We start from the raw sequence: 13,173 nt of genomic DNA on the forward strand, positions 1-13,173 counted from the left end.
TTATAGATCAACCAACTGATGTAAAACCAATTGGTTGTAAGTGGATCTATAAGAGAAAACGATACCAAGCTGGTAAAGTACAGACTTTTAAGGCTCGACTTGTGGTAAAAGGTTATACCCAGAGAGAGGGAGTGGATTATGAAGAAACTTTGTCTCCCGTTGCCATGTTAAAGTTGATAAGAATACTCTTATCCATTGCCACCTTTTATGATTATGAAATTTGGCAGATGGATGTCAAGACAACCTTTCTAAACGGAGATCTTGAATACAGTATCTATATGGCTCAACCAGAGGGGTTTATTACACAGGGTCAAGAACAAAAGGTTTGTAAGCTTCAAAAATCCATTTATGGGTTAAAACAAGCTTCTAGATCCTGGAATATAAGGTTTGATACTGCGATCAAATCTTATGATTTTGAACAGAATGTTGACGAGCCTTGTGTTAACAAGAAAATCGTCAATTCTACTATAGCGTTTTTAGTTTTATATGTCGATGATATTCTACTCATTAGGAATGATGTAGGATATCTTACTGACATCAAGCAGTGGCTAGATACTCAATTCCAAATGAAAGATTTAGGAAATGCGCAGTATATTCTTGGGATCCAAATTGTTCGGAATCGCAAGAACATGGCACTAGCCATGTCTCAAGCATCTTATATAGACAAAATGTTGTCTAGATATAAAATATAGAATTCCAAAAAGGGTCTATTGCCTTTCAGACATGGAATTCATCTGTCAAAAGAACTATGTCCTAAGACACCTCAAGAAGTTGAGGATATGAGAAATATTCCCTATGTCTTCGAAGTTGGAAGCCTGATGTATACAATGTTATGTACTAGATCTGACATATGCTACTCCGTAGGGATCGTCAGTAGATACCAGTCTAATTCTGGACGTGATCATTGGACTGCCATTAAGAACATCTTAAAGTATCTCAAGAGAACTAGGGACTACATGCTCGTGTATAGTGCTAAGGATCTGATCCTTACTGGATACACTGACTCTAATTTCCAAACTGATAAAAATGCTAGAAAGTTTACATCTGGATTAGTGTTCACTCTTAACGAAGGAGTAGTAGTGTGGATAAGCGTAAAACAGACTTGTATAGCTGACTCCACAATGGAAGCTGAATACGTAGCTGCTTGCGAAGCAGCAAAAGAAGCAGTATGGCTGAGGAAATTCTTGACAGATTTGGAAGTTGTTCCAAATATGCATCTACCCATCACATTGTATTGTGACAATAACGGTGCAGTTGCAAATTCAAAAGAACCTCGAAGCCATAAATGGGAAAGCACATCGAATGCAAGTACCACCTTATCTGAGAAATCGTACATTGTGGTGACGTTGTAGTGACCCAGATACCTTCTGGGTCACCTACAGCTAAAGTTTAGTGTTTATTGTACTCATATGTAATATTAATTTATCACAGTTAAATTTAGCATCGTTTGATCCTGCTAGGAGTTTTAGTCCAAATGGGAGTTTGTTGGATTTTATGTCCTAAAACTCGTAGTTTGTAATATCATATTCTTGTTCAATAAAACTGTTATTGAAAATCTTTAGTAAATTTAAATTCTATATTCATGCATACAATAAACTAAGGTTCCGAGGCTATTAAGTTTAAGTTTGAACTTTATATAGTGACATAAATGTGGATCAAGTTCAAATATATATAGCCAAAATGGTCTATAATATATGAATAAGATTGGGCAAATTATTCTGGGGACACTATGGATGCGGCCCATTTCGTAGTTAGTACAAACGATGTGATCCTAAACCGCTCACGTGGAGACATGAAAATGGGGGCATCCTATGTAAAGAATTTTCATAAGACTAAACCATGAAATAGTCACTTTTGATGTTCTAAATGTAGTTTAATGTATAAAACTGACTATTTCGTTAACTGATGACCTAGATAACTTAATCTTGATCCTGAATTAACTATGAAATCCTATTCACTCGGAATTATCCTTAGATATGCATAGGTGAGGGCAGCTCATTATCGCTGGCCCAATAAGCCTCCCATTTCAGGGGTAAGATCAGACGGATAGCTGGGAACATAGGGTGCAAGACGGAATTCACTCCTACCCATTATAGGGATAGTAGATAGGTTGTTCCCTTTAGCACTGGATCTAGGTCTTGAACAAGGGGTCCTACCCTCTCATTGGCCCGAGAGGGGTTTAGTTTATAGGTTGGACCTTAAACCAATTGCTCATTAGAGGATCGGTGGAACTTAAGGAATAAAATGTAGTCTCGGGGGTAAAACAGTTTTTATGACCCAAACGAGATTACGGATAACCTATGAAGGATTAGCTTACTAACCATGGTTATATCATATGGACACAAATATATCTATAGTGAGGGGAGTGCAATTATGGGACTATAGTGGAATAACCCGTGAGTTAACGAATGTTGATTAGCTCCATCTAAAGAGTTTAGCCAGCTAATCTCGGATCGTTGGAGCCCATGATCTATAAGACCATTAGGTTTCCCTACTAGCTCATATGGAATAAACTTAGAACAGTATGATAGAATAATTCAAATTGTTCGAATTAGGTGAAAAGAGAGAAACCGACAAGTATATGTGATATTGTGGTCGGTTTTTTAGTTTAGAGATACAACTTTAATATTTAAATGTGATTTAAATATAAAAAATATGAATACGTTCATATTCGGAAGCTCGGAAATAATGGAAATGGTCAAAGATGTAAAAAGTTAAAGAGTTGACTTTTGACTTTGAAAAGTCAAACTTTGACCGACCTTATATTCAAATGTGATTTGAATTTCGAGAAAATGAATGTGGATTCACGCTCGGAATGTCAAAATTAGCCAACACGAAAAAAATCATAAAAAGTCAAAATGTTGACTTTTCGGTCAAAGTTTGACTTTGACCAAATGACTATTTTGTCTTTTGACTAAAGTTAGTAGGAAAATCCAAACTTTTATTGGATAATCCCACTAATAAAATAGTGGGCTAGGTGTTGGCTTAGAATGGAGACATTAAGCCCACTTATTGAGTGGATTCTAGGTGTTGGGTTTTTATGAAGTTATTTCATGCAATTTACATGGCCCTTTTCTATAAATATTGGCTTGTCATTTTGGATTAAAAACTTTTGGATTTTTTGCCAAAATAGTTTTCTAAAATTGGGCTAAAAAGAAAAACCCAAACCCAACCCAAAATCCTTTCTTCCCATCTTTTCTCTCTCTTGGGTTCTTCATCAATCGAGTCCCACAACCCGGTTCTGAGTCCAGAGGATAGTAGGTCAGTTCTAGTTGTGGTGTGTTCGTGTTCGGGTGGAGATAGACGAAGGTAATATTTCAAAATAACCCTAATTAATTCATTTAGGGTTGCATGTTTATTTTGGGCAATTAGAGTAAAACCGATTCTCATTTCCGCTGCGCATGCCGACTTTTCCATCATCATTAGTTAACGAATGGGGGTTAGTCGATCTAATTCGTTTAGCCGACTAGCTCATAAATGGATAAGCTCTAGAATAGCGTGATAAGTTAATTTGAAGTCTTCAAATTAGAATTAAATGAATTTGGAGAAATAATATTTAAATATGATTTAAATATTTGAAGATTGAATTATGTAAAAAATTAATTTAATATTTGATATTAAATTAATTAGAATTATTTAAATTGTTTAAATAATTATTTATTAATTTTATTAAAGAAAATTAATTTATGAAATTAATTTTGTAAAATTAATAATATATTCAGTTTTATTAAATAAAATTGATTTATGAAATCAATTTAGATAAAATTGAAAAAGAAAAGATAAACACAAAAATTGGAAAATAGTTTTTCCATTGTCTTCTTCTACTAGGTCACCAACAACCCACATTAACTCTTCATTAACTCCAAGCATGTGCTGCATCTCATGCAATAAATTTCTTTACATGAATGTTTGCAATATATTGAAGAGATTGAAGTGTTTTGAAGTGATTGCAACCAAACAAATTTTTGAGAAAAAATCGAAAGAAAAAGGCTGTTATTCTATTTGGTTGCTACTGTGAGCTTCTCCAAATTCCCTTAATTCCAGCTTATTTTGAGTCCCACTACTCAATCTTTAGCTCCAAGAGGATAGTAGGGAAGATCTTGGGGTGGTCTACAATAAGATTCTATGGAGATTTGCAGCTGAATCAAAGCTTAGAGGAAGTTCTTCAAAGATATGTCATGAAACCCATTTATTTATGTTAAAGCATACTTTCTTTTCTTCCAAAATTAATGAATTAGAGTGCTTATGGATCGTGGTTTCTTCCACTGCGCATTGGTACCTTCCAGTAACTTCACAGATGCTCATAAGTACAGTTGGACCAATTTATTGTTTTGCCCCTATAGTTATATCTTATTCTTTTAGTATCACTGATCCCTCTAATGAACAATACAACATAGTCTTACTATGTGTGAACACCTCTCGGGCCATGAGAAGGTGCGTGGCGCCACATCGTTCAAGGACTGCGATCAGCCCTTAAGAGAGCAATCTATTTACTTACCCCTACTTCGGGGAAGGAGTGAACTTCATCTTGTGAAGTTGAGTTTCCAGTTTCTAAATCAGACGAATCCCCAAAGTGGTAGGTTTGAGTCAGTGCACTGACCACTCGCACCCATGCAAATCAAAGGACCACCCTTAATGGCAGGAGTTCCCAACTCACTCAGGATTGAGGTCATGTTACCTATGGTCATCTTAGTGAAGTAAAGTCTCTGTCATGAACGGAGTTATATGACGAGACGTTAACACTTCGTGGTCAGGTCTTATATAAACTCTTTGTATAGGACGCCCCCACTCGCATGTCCCTTACACGAATGATCATGATCAAACTATCTGTGACAATTCATAACACTTGTAACTATTTTATAAAGCGGACCACGTCCATAGTGTTACTAGGATAAGGTTTCCCTCCTATGTCCATATACTACAGACCATTTTGGTTGTCACTTAAGACATGATCCACTAGTATGTTACTACATACATGCTTAAGTTACATAGAGAAAACCAAGGATTTAAGTTTATTGGTCTGTGGTAAAGCAAATAAAATATCTAAATGTGTAAAGTCAAGAAGTGAAGTAAATATCATATATTATACATCATAAACGTTCGTACAAAATGTGTTTATAAGCTACAGGACACGAGACTTTAGGGCATCAACCCCAAGAATCTCCCACTTGTCCTAAAGCGAAGTGGGGAGTACAAAAACAAGTACAAAACAATAAACTAGGACATAAAAACCTAGTACAATAAAATCTCCCACTTGCCCTAGTCCAGCCGTGGGCGGTCCCGTAGACCCATGCTCTAAAGGTGACCCTCAAACATTGTAGCCGTGAGAGCCTTTGTAAACGGGTCAGCAACGTGGTGCTCTGAGGCCATGTTTGTGACGATCATGTCTCCTCGATGCACTATCTCATAGATTAGATGATACTTCTGCTCTATGTGTTTGTCGCGCCTGCGACTCCTAGGCTCCTTAGAGTTCGCCACGGCACTACTATTGTCACAATAGAGGGTGATGGGCTGAGACATATTTGGAACAACTTCCAGCTCTGTCAAGAACTTCCTGAGCCAGAAAACATTCTTAACAGCTTCACAAGCCGCTACGTACTCAACCTCCATCGTGGAGCCGGCGATACACCCCTACTTAATGCTCCGCCACACTACAACTCCTCCGTCAAGAGTAAAAACTAACCCTAAAATGGACTTCTGAGAGTATCAATCTGAAAGTCAGAATCCGTGTATTCAGCAAGGATCAAATCCCTAGTCCCATACACGAGCATATAGTCCCACATTCTCCGAAGATACTTGAAGAAGTTCTTAACTGCGGTCCAGTGACCCTGGCCTGGGTTAGACTGATACACGAGCATATAGTCCCACATTCTCCGTCAAGAGTAAAAACTAACCCTAAAATGGACTTCTGAGAGTATCAATCTGAAAGTCAGAATCCGTGTATTCAGCAAGAATCAAATCCCTAGTCCCATACACGAGCATATAGTCCCACATTCTTCGAAGATACTTGAAGAAGTTCTTAACTGCGGTCCAGTGACCCTGGCCTGGGTTAGACTGATACCTACTGACTACTCCCACAACATAGCAAATGTCTAGCTTAGTGTAGAGTATGGCATACATCAAACTGCCAACGGCAGATGCATATGGGACCCATCTCATCTCCTTAACCTCTTAAGGCATCTTAGGACACATGTCCTTAGACAAAGTGACTCTATGCCTAAATAGCAGTAGGCCCCTTTTGGAGTCCTGCATCGAGTACTTGAGCAAGATCTTGTCAATATACGATTCCTGAGACAACGCTAGCACTTTGTTCTTACGATCCCAAAAGATCTGTATACCCAAAACAAATTGAGCCTCTCCCAAATCTTTCATTTGAAATTGGGTCGTTAGCCAGTTCTTAACTACAGTCAGTAGACCTACATCATTCCCAATGAGATGTATATCGTCTACATACAACAGTAAGAAAACTACCGAACTGTTGATGATCTTCTTGTAAACATAAGGTTCATCAACATTTTGATCAAAGCCATACGATTTGATCGCAGTATCAAACCAAATATTTCAAGATCAAGACGCCTGTTTCAGCCCATAAATGGACCGATTCAGTTTGCAAACTTTTTGCTCTTGACCTTGGGCAATGAATCCTTTGGGTTTCACTATGTAAATGGTCTCCTCAAGATTGCCATTCAGAAAATCCGTCTTGACGTCCATTTACCAGTTCTCATAATTATAATAAGTGGCAATGGACAGAAGGATGCAGATCGACTTTGACACGACAACAGGTGAGAAAGTCTCCTCATAGTCGACTCCTTCCATCTGCGTATAACCCTTTGCCACAAGTCGAGCCTTGAAGGTTTGCACTTTCCCATCAGTTCCTCGTTTGCGCTTGTAGATCCATTTACAACCTATAGGTCTTACCCTATCAGGCTGATCTACAAGATCCCATACTGAGTTGAAGTACATCGACCCCATCTCGAGATTCATGGCTTTGACCCATTCATCCCGGTCAACATCCTCCATTGCCTTTTGATAAGACAACGAATCCTCAACGTCGCATCTACCACCATAGCTAGGATTTCTATGAAACCTAGATAGTGATTAGATGGGTTCATAACCCTCCCACTGCATCGAGGTTCCCTCAACTCTTGAGGTGGAACCGACCTACAAGATAAACTATCATCAACAACTCTAGCTGATGAAGTAGGTCCTTCGACAACTCTTGTTGAAGTTTCAGTAGTTTCTTGGGAAAGCTCACGTAACACGACTTTACTACGTGGACTGTGCTCCCTAATATGATTCTTCTCCAGGAAAGTAGCGTTCGTGGAAACAAACACCCTATTTTCGGACGAATCCCCTTCGTGTACCTTTGGGGTAGCCTATAAAGAGGCATAACCTCGATCGTGGTTTCAACTTCTTGAGATCTGCCTCAAGCACATGTGCTGGGCAACCCCATATGCTAAAGTGACGTAAACTAGCTTTACGCCCGTTCCACAACTTCAAAGGTGTTCTTGCAACACTCTTGGAAGGACAGTTGAGTATATATACCGTAGTCTCCACTGCGAAACCCCAAAACGAGTCCGGTAAGGAAGCGTAACTCATCCTCGAATGAGCCATGTCCAACAAGGTTTTGTTCTCCTCTCCGCTACACCATTCTGCTGATGTGTACCCGGCGTTGAGAGTTGGAAAACAATTCCATGTTCTAATAAATAGTCCTGGAACCCTGAATTTAAAAGCTCTCCGCTGATCGAAATGTTTTAATCTGTCTATCCAAAGAATTCTCAACTTCAGCCTTGAATACTTTGAACTTTTCAAAAGATTCAGACTTTCGTTGCATCAGATAAACATACCCAAAGCTAGAGTAATTAGCCGTAAAACTGATAAAGTACTTATAGCCTCCTCGAGCTCGCACATTCATAGGACCGCAAAGGTCAGAATGTACTAATTCTAGAGGCTCTTTAGCTCGATAACCTTTTCCAATAAAAGGTGTTTTAGTCATCTTACCCTCAAGGCAAGATTCGCACACTAGTAAAGAATTTTCTTCTAACTCACTTAGAAGGTCATTCTTCATCAATCTCTCAATCCTATTGAGATTGATGTGTCCTAATCGAAGGTGCCAAAGTTGGACATTTTTTTTTTTGGAGAAATTCGTTGACGTTTAGATTGAGTTACAACAGATTTAAACAACTATATGTTATGGAGGGAACTTAAGGCTAACAGTCTTAGCACATACAAATTATTTTCCAGTTTAGTTGTACAAATTTAAACACCATCCTTATGAATAAACACTTTATTCTCATTAAAAGAAAGAGTGTATTTGCATTGCAACAGACACTTTACAGAAATAAGGTTCATTTTTAGTTCAGGAACTACAAAGACATCTTTGAATATAAGAAATCTATTATGTAAAGTTAACTGGATGCCTCCCACTGCCACAGCTGAGACGATATGCCCGGTGCCTACTTACAATGTCATCTCACCAGCCTCCAGTTGTTGGCAAGATCTAATCCCCTGAAAAGAAGAACAAACATGATTAGTGGCGCCCGAATCAATTATCCAGGCTGAATCACCATTCTCCACTAAACAAGTTTCTAACAAAAGTAAATCACATTTACCTTTGTTTGCCTTGGCCTTAGCCTTGGTTTCCTTCCTTTCCTTCAGATAGGGAGGATAATTCTTCTTCTAGTGTCGATGGTGGACGCTTCCTCTAGGCGACAGGTGGCGGGTTAGCAGGTGCTTTCCCTTTCCCTTTACTACCCTTCTTCTTCTTCCTCTTTCTAGAGTTAGAAGTTGAAGGTGCAGACTTCATCCTGAGGTCGAACCTCGATGGAACTTTTTAGAAGACGAGACAACATTTGCCTAACTTCACATCTTCTCCTTACTTTCAGCAAAGATTGATAAGTCTGCTACTCATTGAGGAGAGTAGTAAGGGTATATTCCACTTTGTTAAGAATCGTATTGCTAATAAAGTGGAGGAAGCACTCCAGTAATGAATACAGGATAATGCTAACCTGACTGCCTTCATCGATTTTAGACCCATTCATCTCCACCACGTTAAAGTGAACCATCGTATTAAGCACGTGTTCACTAACAGAGGTGCCTTCCTCCATTTTAGAGTTGAAGATGTGTTTTAGAGCCTCGTCCTTGAGCTGTCTAGATGGCTGTCCCAACATCCCCGTAGAGACTCCATGATCTCACGTGCTGAGACCATGGACTCATGTTTCTTGGCCAACACGTCACTAAGACTAACCAAGATATAGGCTCGAGCCTTCTCGTTTGCTCGTGTCCTTCGCTCGTACGCCCCCCAAACATTTCAAGTAGCGTCTTGAGCTGGAATAGGAGGACAGTCCTCTGTAAGGACAAACTTCTGATCCTCGATGATGAGTATTTTCGTGATCATATGTTTCCAACACGAATAGTTTTAGCCATTCAATTTTACGGTGCTAAGTAATCTAATAGTGGCTGTAGCCATTTTTAAAACTGTTGCTGAAAAGAAAAATGAATAAACTTTTATAAGACTTTGCAAAACCACATTTTAAGCAATTAGTTTTAGCAAAATAGTTTCCAAGTACCCTAAATGATTAGACTTCTATTTTGCAATGATGCCCCAGCGAGATAGGACAAATATCACCGGTGGGGTGATCAGATGTCCCTTCACTGGGATGAGACATTCTCAACCATTAGGCAGAACCAACTCTTAGAACTAAACCTAACATCCACCATTTGTTCGGTCCAAAACTATTAACCTTTAACAATTTCGTGTAAGTGTTACCCCTCATTTTCGGCCCCAGAGTTCCACCCTAATGCGCCCACCATAGGGAAAAAGAAAATTTGTATAAGAGACCAAGTAACCTTATCCTCTTATAGGAGATCAAATAAAGAAACACGCAAAACTGCTATCCTATAGAGGGACACTCCCAGGGTGTCTCGAGGCGATGTGCATAAACTTTATTCAATCCAACGAGAGAGACCGTGGGATATGTTATCGCACTTCCTACTCCCACTTACTATGAACATTCTCTCCATCTACCTTGATATTGACCTACCCAAACACCATCCTTTAGGGGGATACTCCGAGGGTGCCATGAAGCCGAGGATAAATCTCACGGGTGTGGACAATAAGGGAGAAATGCTAGAGGTTTAAAAGAAGCACCTCAAGTACCTCCCACTGAATGTTCTACCTAGGGGTTCTTTAACCTAGACAATCTGGGTACTGATTATAGTCTAAGTCATTATTAAGTCTGCTAAAAAATAACTTTTGTCTTTGAAATAAAACAAATTCAAGTAGTCACATTTAAACTCTTTAATGGACTGTTCTTAACTTGCATGCATGCATCAAATCTATTTATTTCACCTTTCCAGGTAGATTTCCAGATAGGGGTGTTCAGTTGCCGTCACCTTAAATACCCCAGCCTAGATAGAACCCGCCTTAGACAAAAGGTCCCTTATAGATAGATTTACTACACTTTAATCTTTTATTATTGATTTTAGTTCTAATTTCATTTTATAACCATTATAAAATAAACAACTAAAACATACATTGCCACACAACGAGGTATTTATAACACTTATAAATATAACCTTTAATAAATACTGCATGTATAAATATAACTCTTATATTATATGATGCATGAGCATGCACTTACGTAATTTAAATCATGCTTCTCTAAATCATAACACTTATAATAAAGAGATTGTGTATAACTAATGCATAACCTAAGGTGAGATTTTTCTATATGTGCATACCATATGACATATAAAAAAAATCATACATCGCATGTATAAAACCATAGGTTAATGGAATGGGATGAACCAACAAAAAACCGGAATGAAATTCTATCTATTACATTTTTCCACTGGGCAAACTGGTTCACAAGCGAACCGAGTAACCATCGGGCGAAGCTCCATCATTTAGTAAACGTCTCTAGGTAAATGATCGTGTAGCGCACATTAAACGATAGCGCGAAAGCTAAATGATCATATAGACGACAACGAGGTCGCGAAGCCTGATCGTCTAGACGATCGCTTAACACGCGAAAGGTAAATGATTTACCACGCATTTACTCCACGATCGTATAGTTAGTAACTAAGCGATGAAGTTTTTGAGCTATACGATCGTCTAGTGCGCGCGCACGTTAAACGACACCCGAGCATCCGATACTTAGCGATCGTCTACTCTATCATCTATACAACCTGACCAACGCTTGATTGTCTTCTTCCTCGAAAAACAGCAACCGTTGGTCTGAACTTTTTCACAAATGACTCAAGACTCAAACTAACTTTGAAAATACAGACTCGATAGCAATTAATTATGCCCAAAAATGCAGGGGCCTTTACAATTAACTGAAAATGCAAAAGAATTTAACAAATCGAGGTTTCATGCCAGAAAACTCCATTAATCTACATATCCACAAACGATTTAACAATTAAAGAAGAATAAACATGTTGCACCCACCAAGAATGTAAATGCAATTCTTTGCAGCAATGAAATTGGAATATTAGAAACTGGGGGCTCTGATACCAATTGAAGGAACTCTTATACAAGAGTACCTATAAGAGGAAGCGGATCTTTCCAATTCATTGTGACAGAATTTCCACATATACATTCACACATACAGATATACACTAACAACGCTAAATTACTGGCATGCTTAAAGGATAAATAAACAAGAGACCGAGAGAACATACCAGTTGAAGATTTTCTACACAACAAATCTTGCTTTCGTTGGAACGACAAGCTATTGTTCAACAACACCTAATCGTATACCACGAACAGTCTCCACACGAACAAATGAAGAAAAGGAACGACACCACCACTTGGAACCCTCGGTATTTTTGGAGTGAGAATCCAAAGAGTAGGCTCTATTCGGATTTGGTAAAGGGGAGAAGGAAAAGAGATCGTATACAACAATCAAACAAGTGGGAGAAAGACTCATCTATCGTATAGACAAAATGCTTGATCGTTTAGGTGAAATATACGATCATGTAGGACAAGCTATGCGATCTTTTATACGATCATTTAGTAAAGCTCGAGCACTAAACGATCGTTTAGTAAAAGATGGGCGATCGTTTAGTAAGTAGAGCGCCGATCGTTTAGTAAAAGATAAGCGATTGTTTAGTAAGTAGTGCGCGCGGGTGTAAGCGATCATTCAGTAAACAGCACTACGTCTAGGCTCTTATTTACTAAGCAATGACCTTCTCGAATTGCAACACACTGTGAGCTATTTAAGAGTCTCAAAACAATTCTTCATCTTACTCATCAGGTACGAAAACAGAAGAGACGCCAACCAATTATCCCATAACTGTCCAATTAATAAATATAATCACATTATATTCATAACCTATGGTTTAATATCATATATTAACTATAGTATTTTTCCTCCATTAGATATAAATCATATTAATATCCAATTTCCTCCAAATTAATGTATCTCATACATAAAGTCAATTATATCATATATAATTAACTAGTTCAATTATATCATATATAATCGAACTCCCTCTTGTCAATTTGAACATTTTAAACTAACCCAAAAACCGATTCTCAACTTTTATCCAAGCTATCAAGGGGACCTTATGAACCTATGGCTGAAGCTCCAACGGTACGTGAATAACTTATTAAACTCTTTAGCCACGATATCCACCATCCGTTAACTGCCAGGCATTCCATTAAAGATCGATAACTGAACTCTTCTTACCACAGATATATTTCTATGTCCATCGGATATAACCAATCATCAGTACGATGACCCTTCACAAATGCTCGTAAGTACAGCTGGGCCAATTTACCGTTTTCCCCTATAGTTACATCTTACTCCTTAAGTGCCACCGATCCTTCTAATGAAGAATACAACATAGTCCACTATGTGTGAACACCTCTCGGGCCATGAGAAGGTGTGTGGCGCCACATCGTTCTCTCCATGGGATCATCCCTTAAGGGAGCAATCTATCTACTTACCTCTGCTTCGGGGAAGAAGTGAACTTCATCTTGTGTAGCTGAGTTTCCAGCTCCCAAATCAGACGAATCCCAAAAGCGATAGGTTTGAGTCGGCACTCTGGCCACTCGCACCCAAGCAAATCAAAGGACCGCCCTCAATGGCAGGAATTTCCAACTCACTCGGGATTGAGGTCATGTTACATATGGTCATTCTAGTGAAGTGAAGTTTTTGTCATGAA

The 13,173-nt window shown here is 38.6% G+C and overlaps 1 pseudogene; it reads left to right on the forward strand.

The window, feature by feature from the left end:
* Positions 1-779: 779 nt before the first annotated feature.
* LOC150038300 (secreted RxLR effector protein 161 pseudogene) overlaps positions 780-13,173 on the forward strand; it is a 98,840-nt pseudogene continuing 86,446 nt past the window's right edge.

Source organism: Benincasa hispida, chromosome 1 (genome assembly GCF_027475165.1).
Source record: "Benincasa hispida cultivar pf3 chromosome 1, pf3_genome.v1.1, whole genome shotgun sequence".
Taxonomy (NCBI): Eukaryota; Viridiplantae; Streptophyta; class Magnoliopsida; order Cucurbitales; family Cucurbitaceae; genus Benincasa; species Benincasa hispida.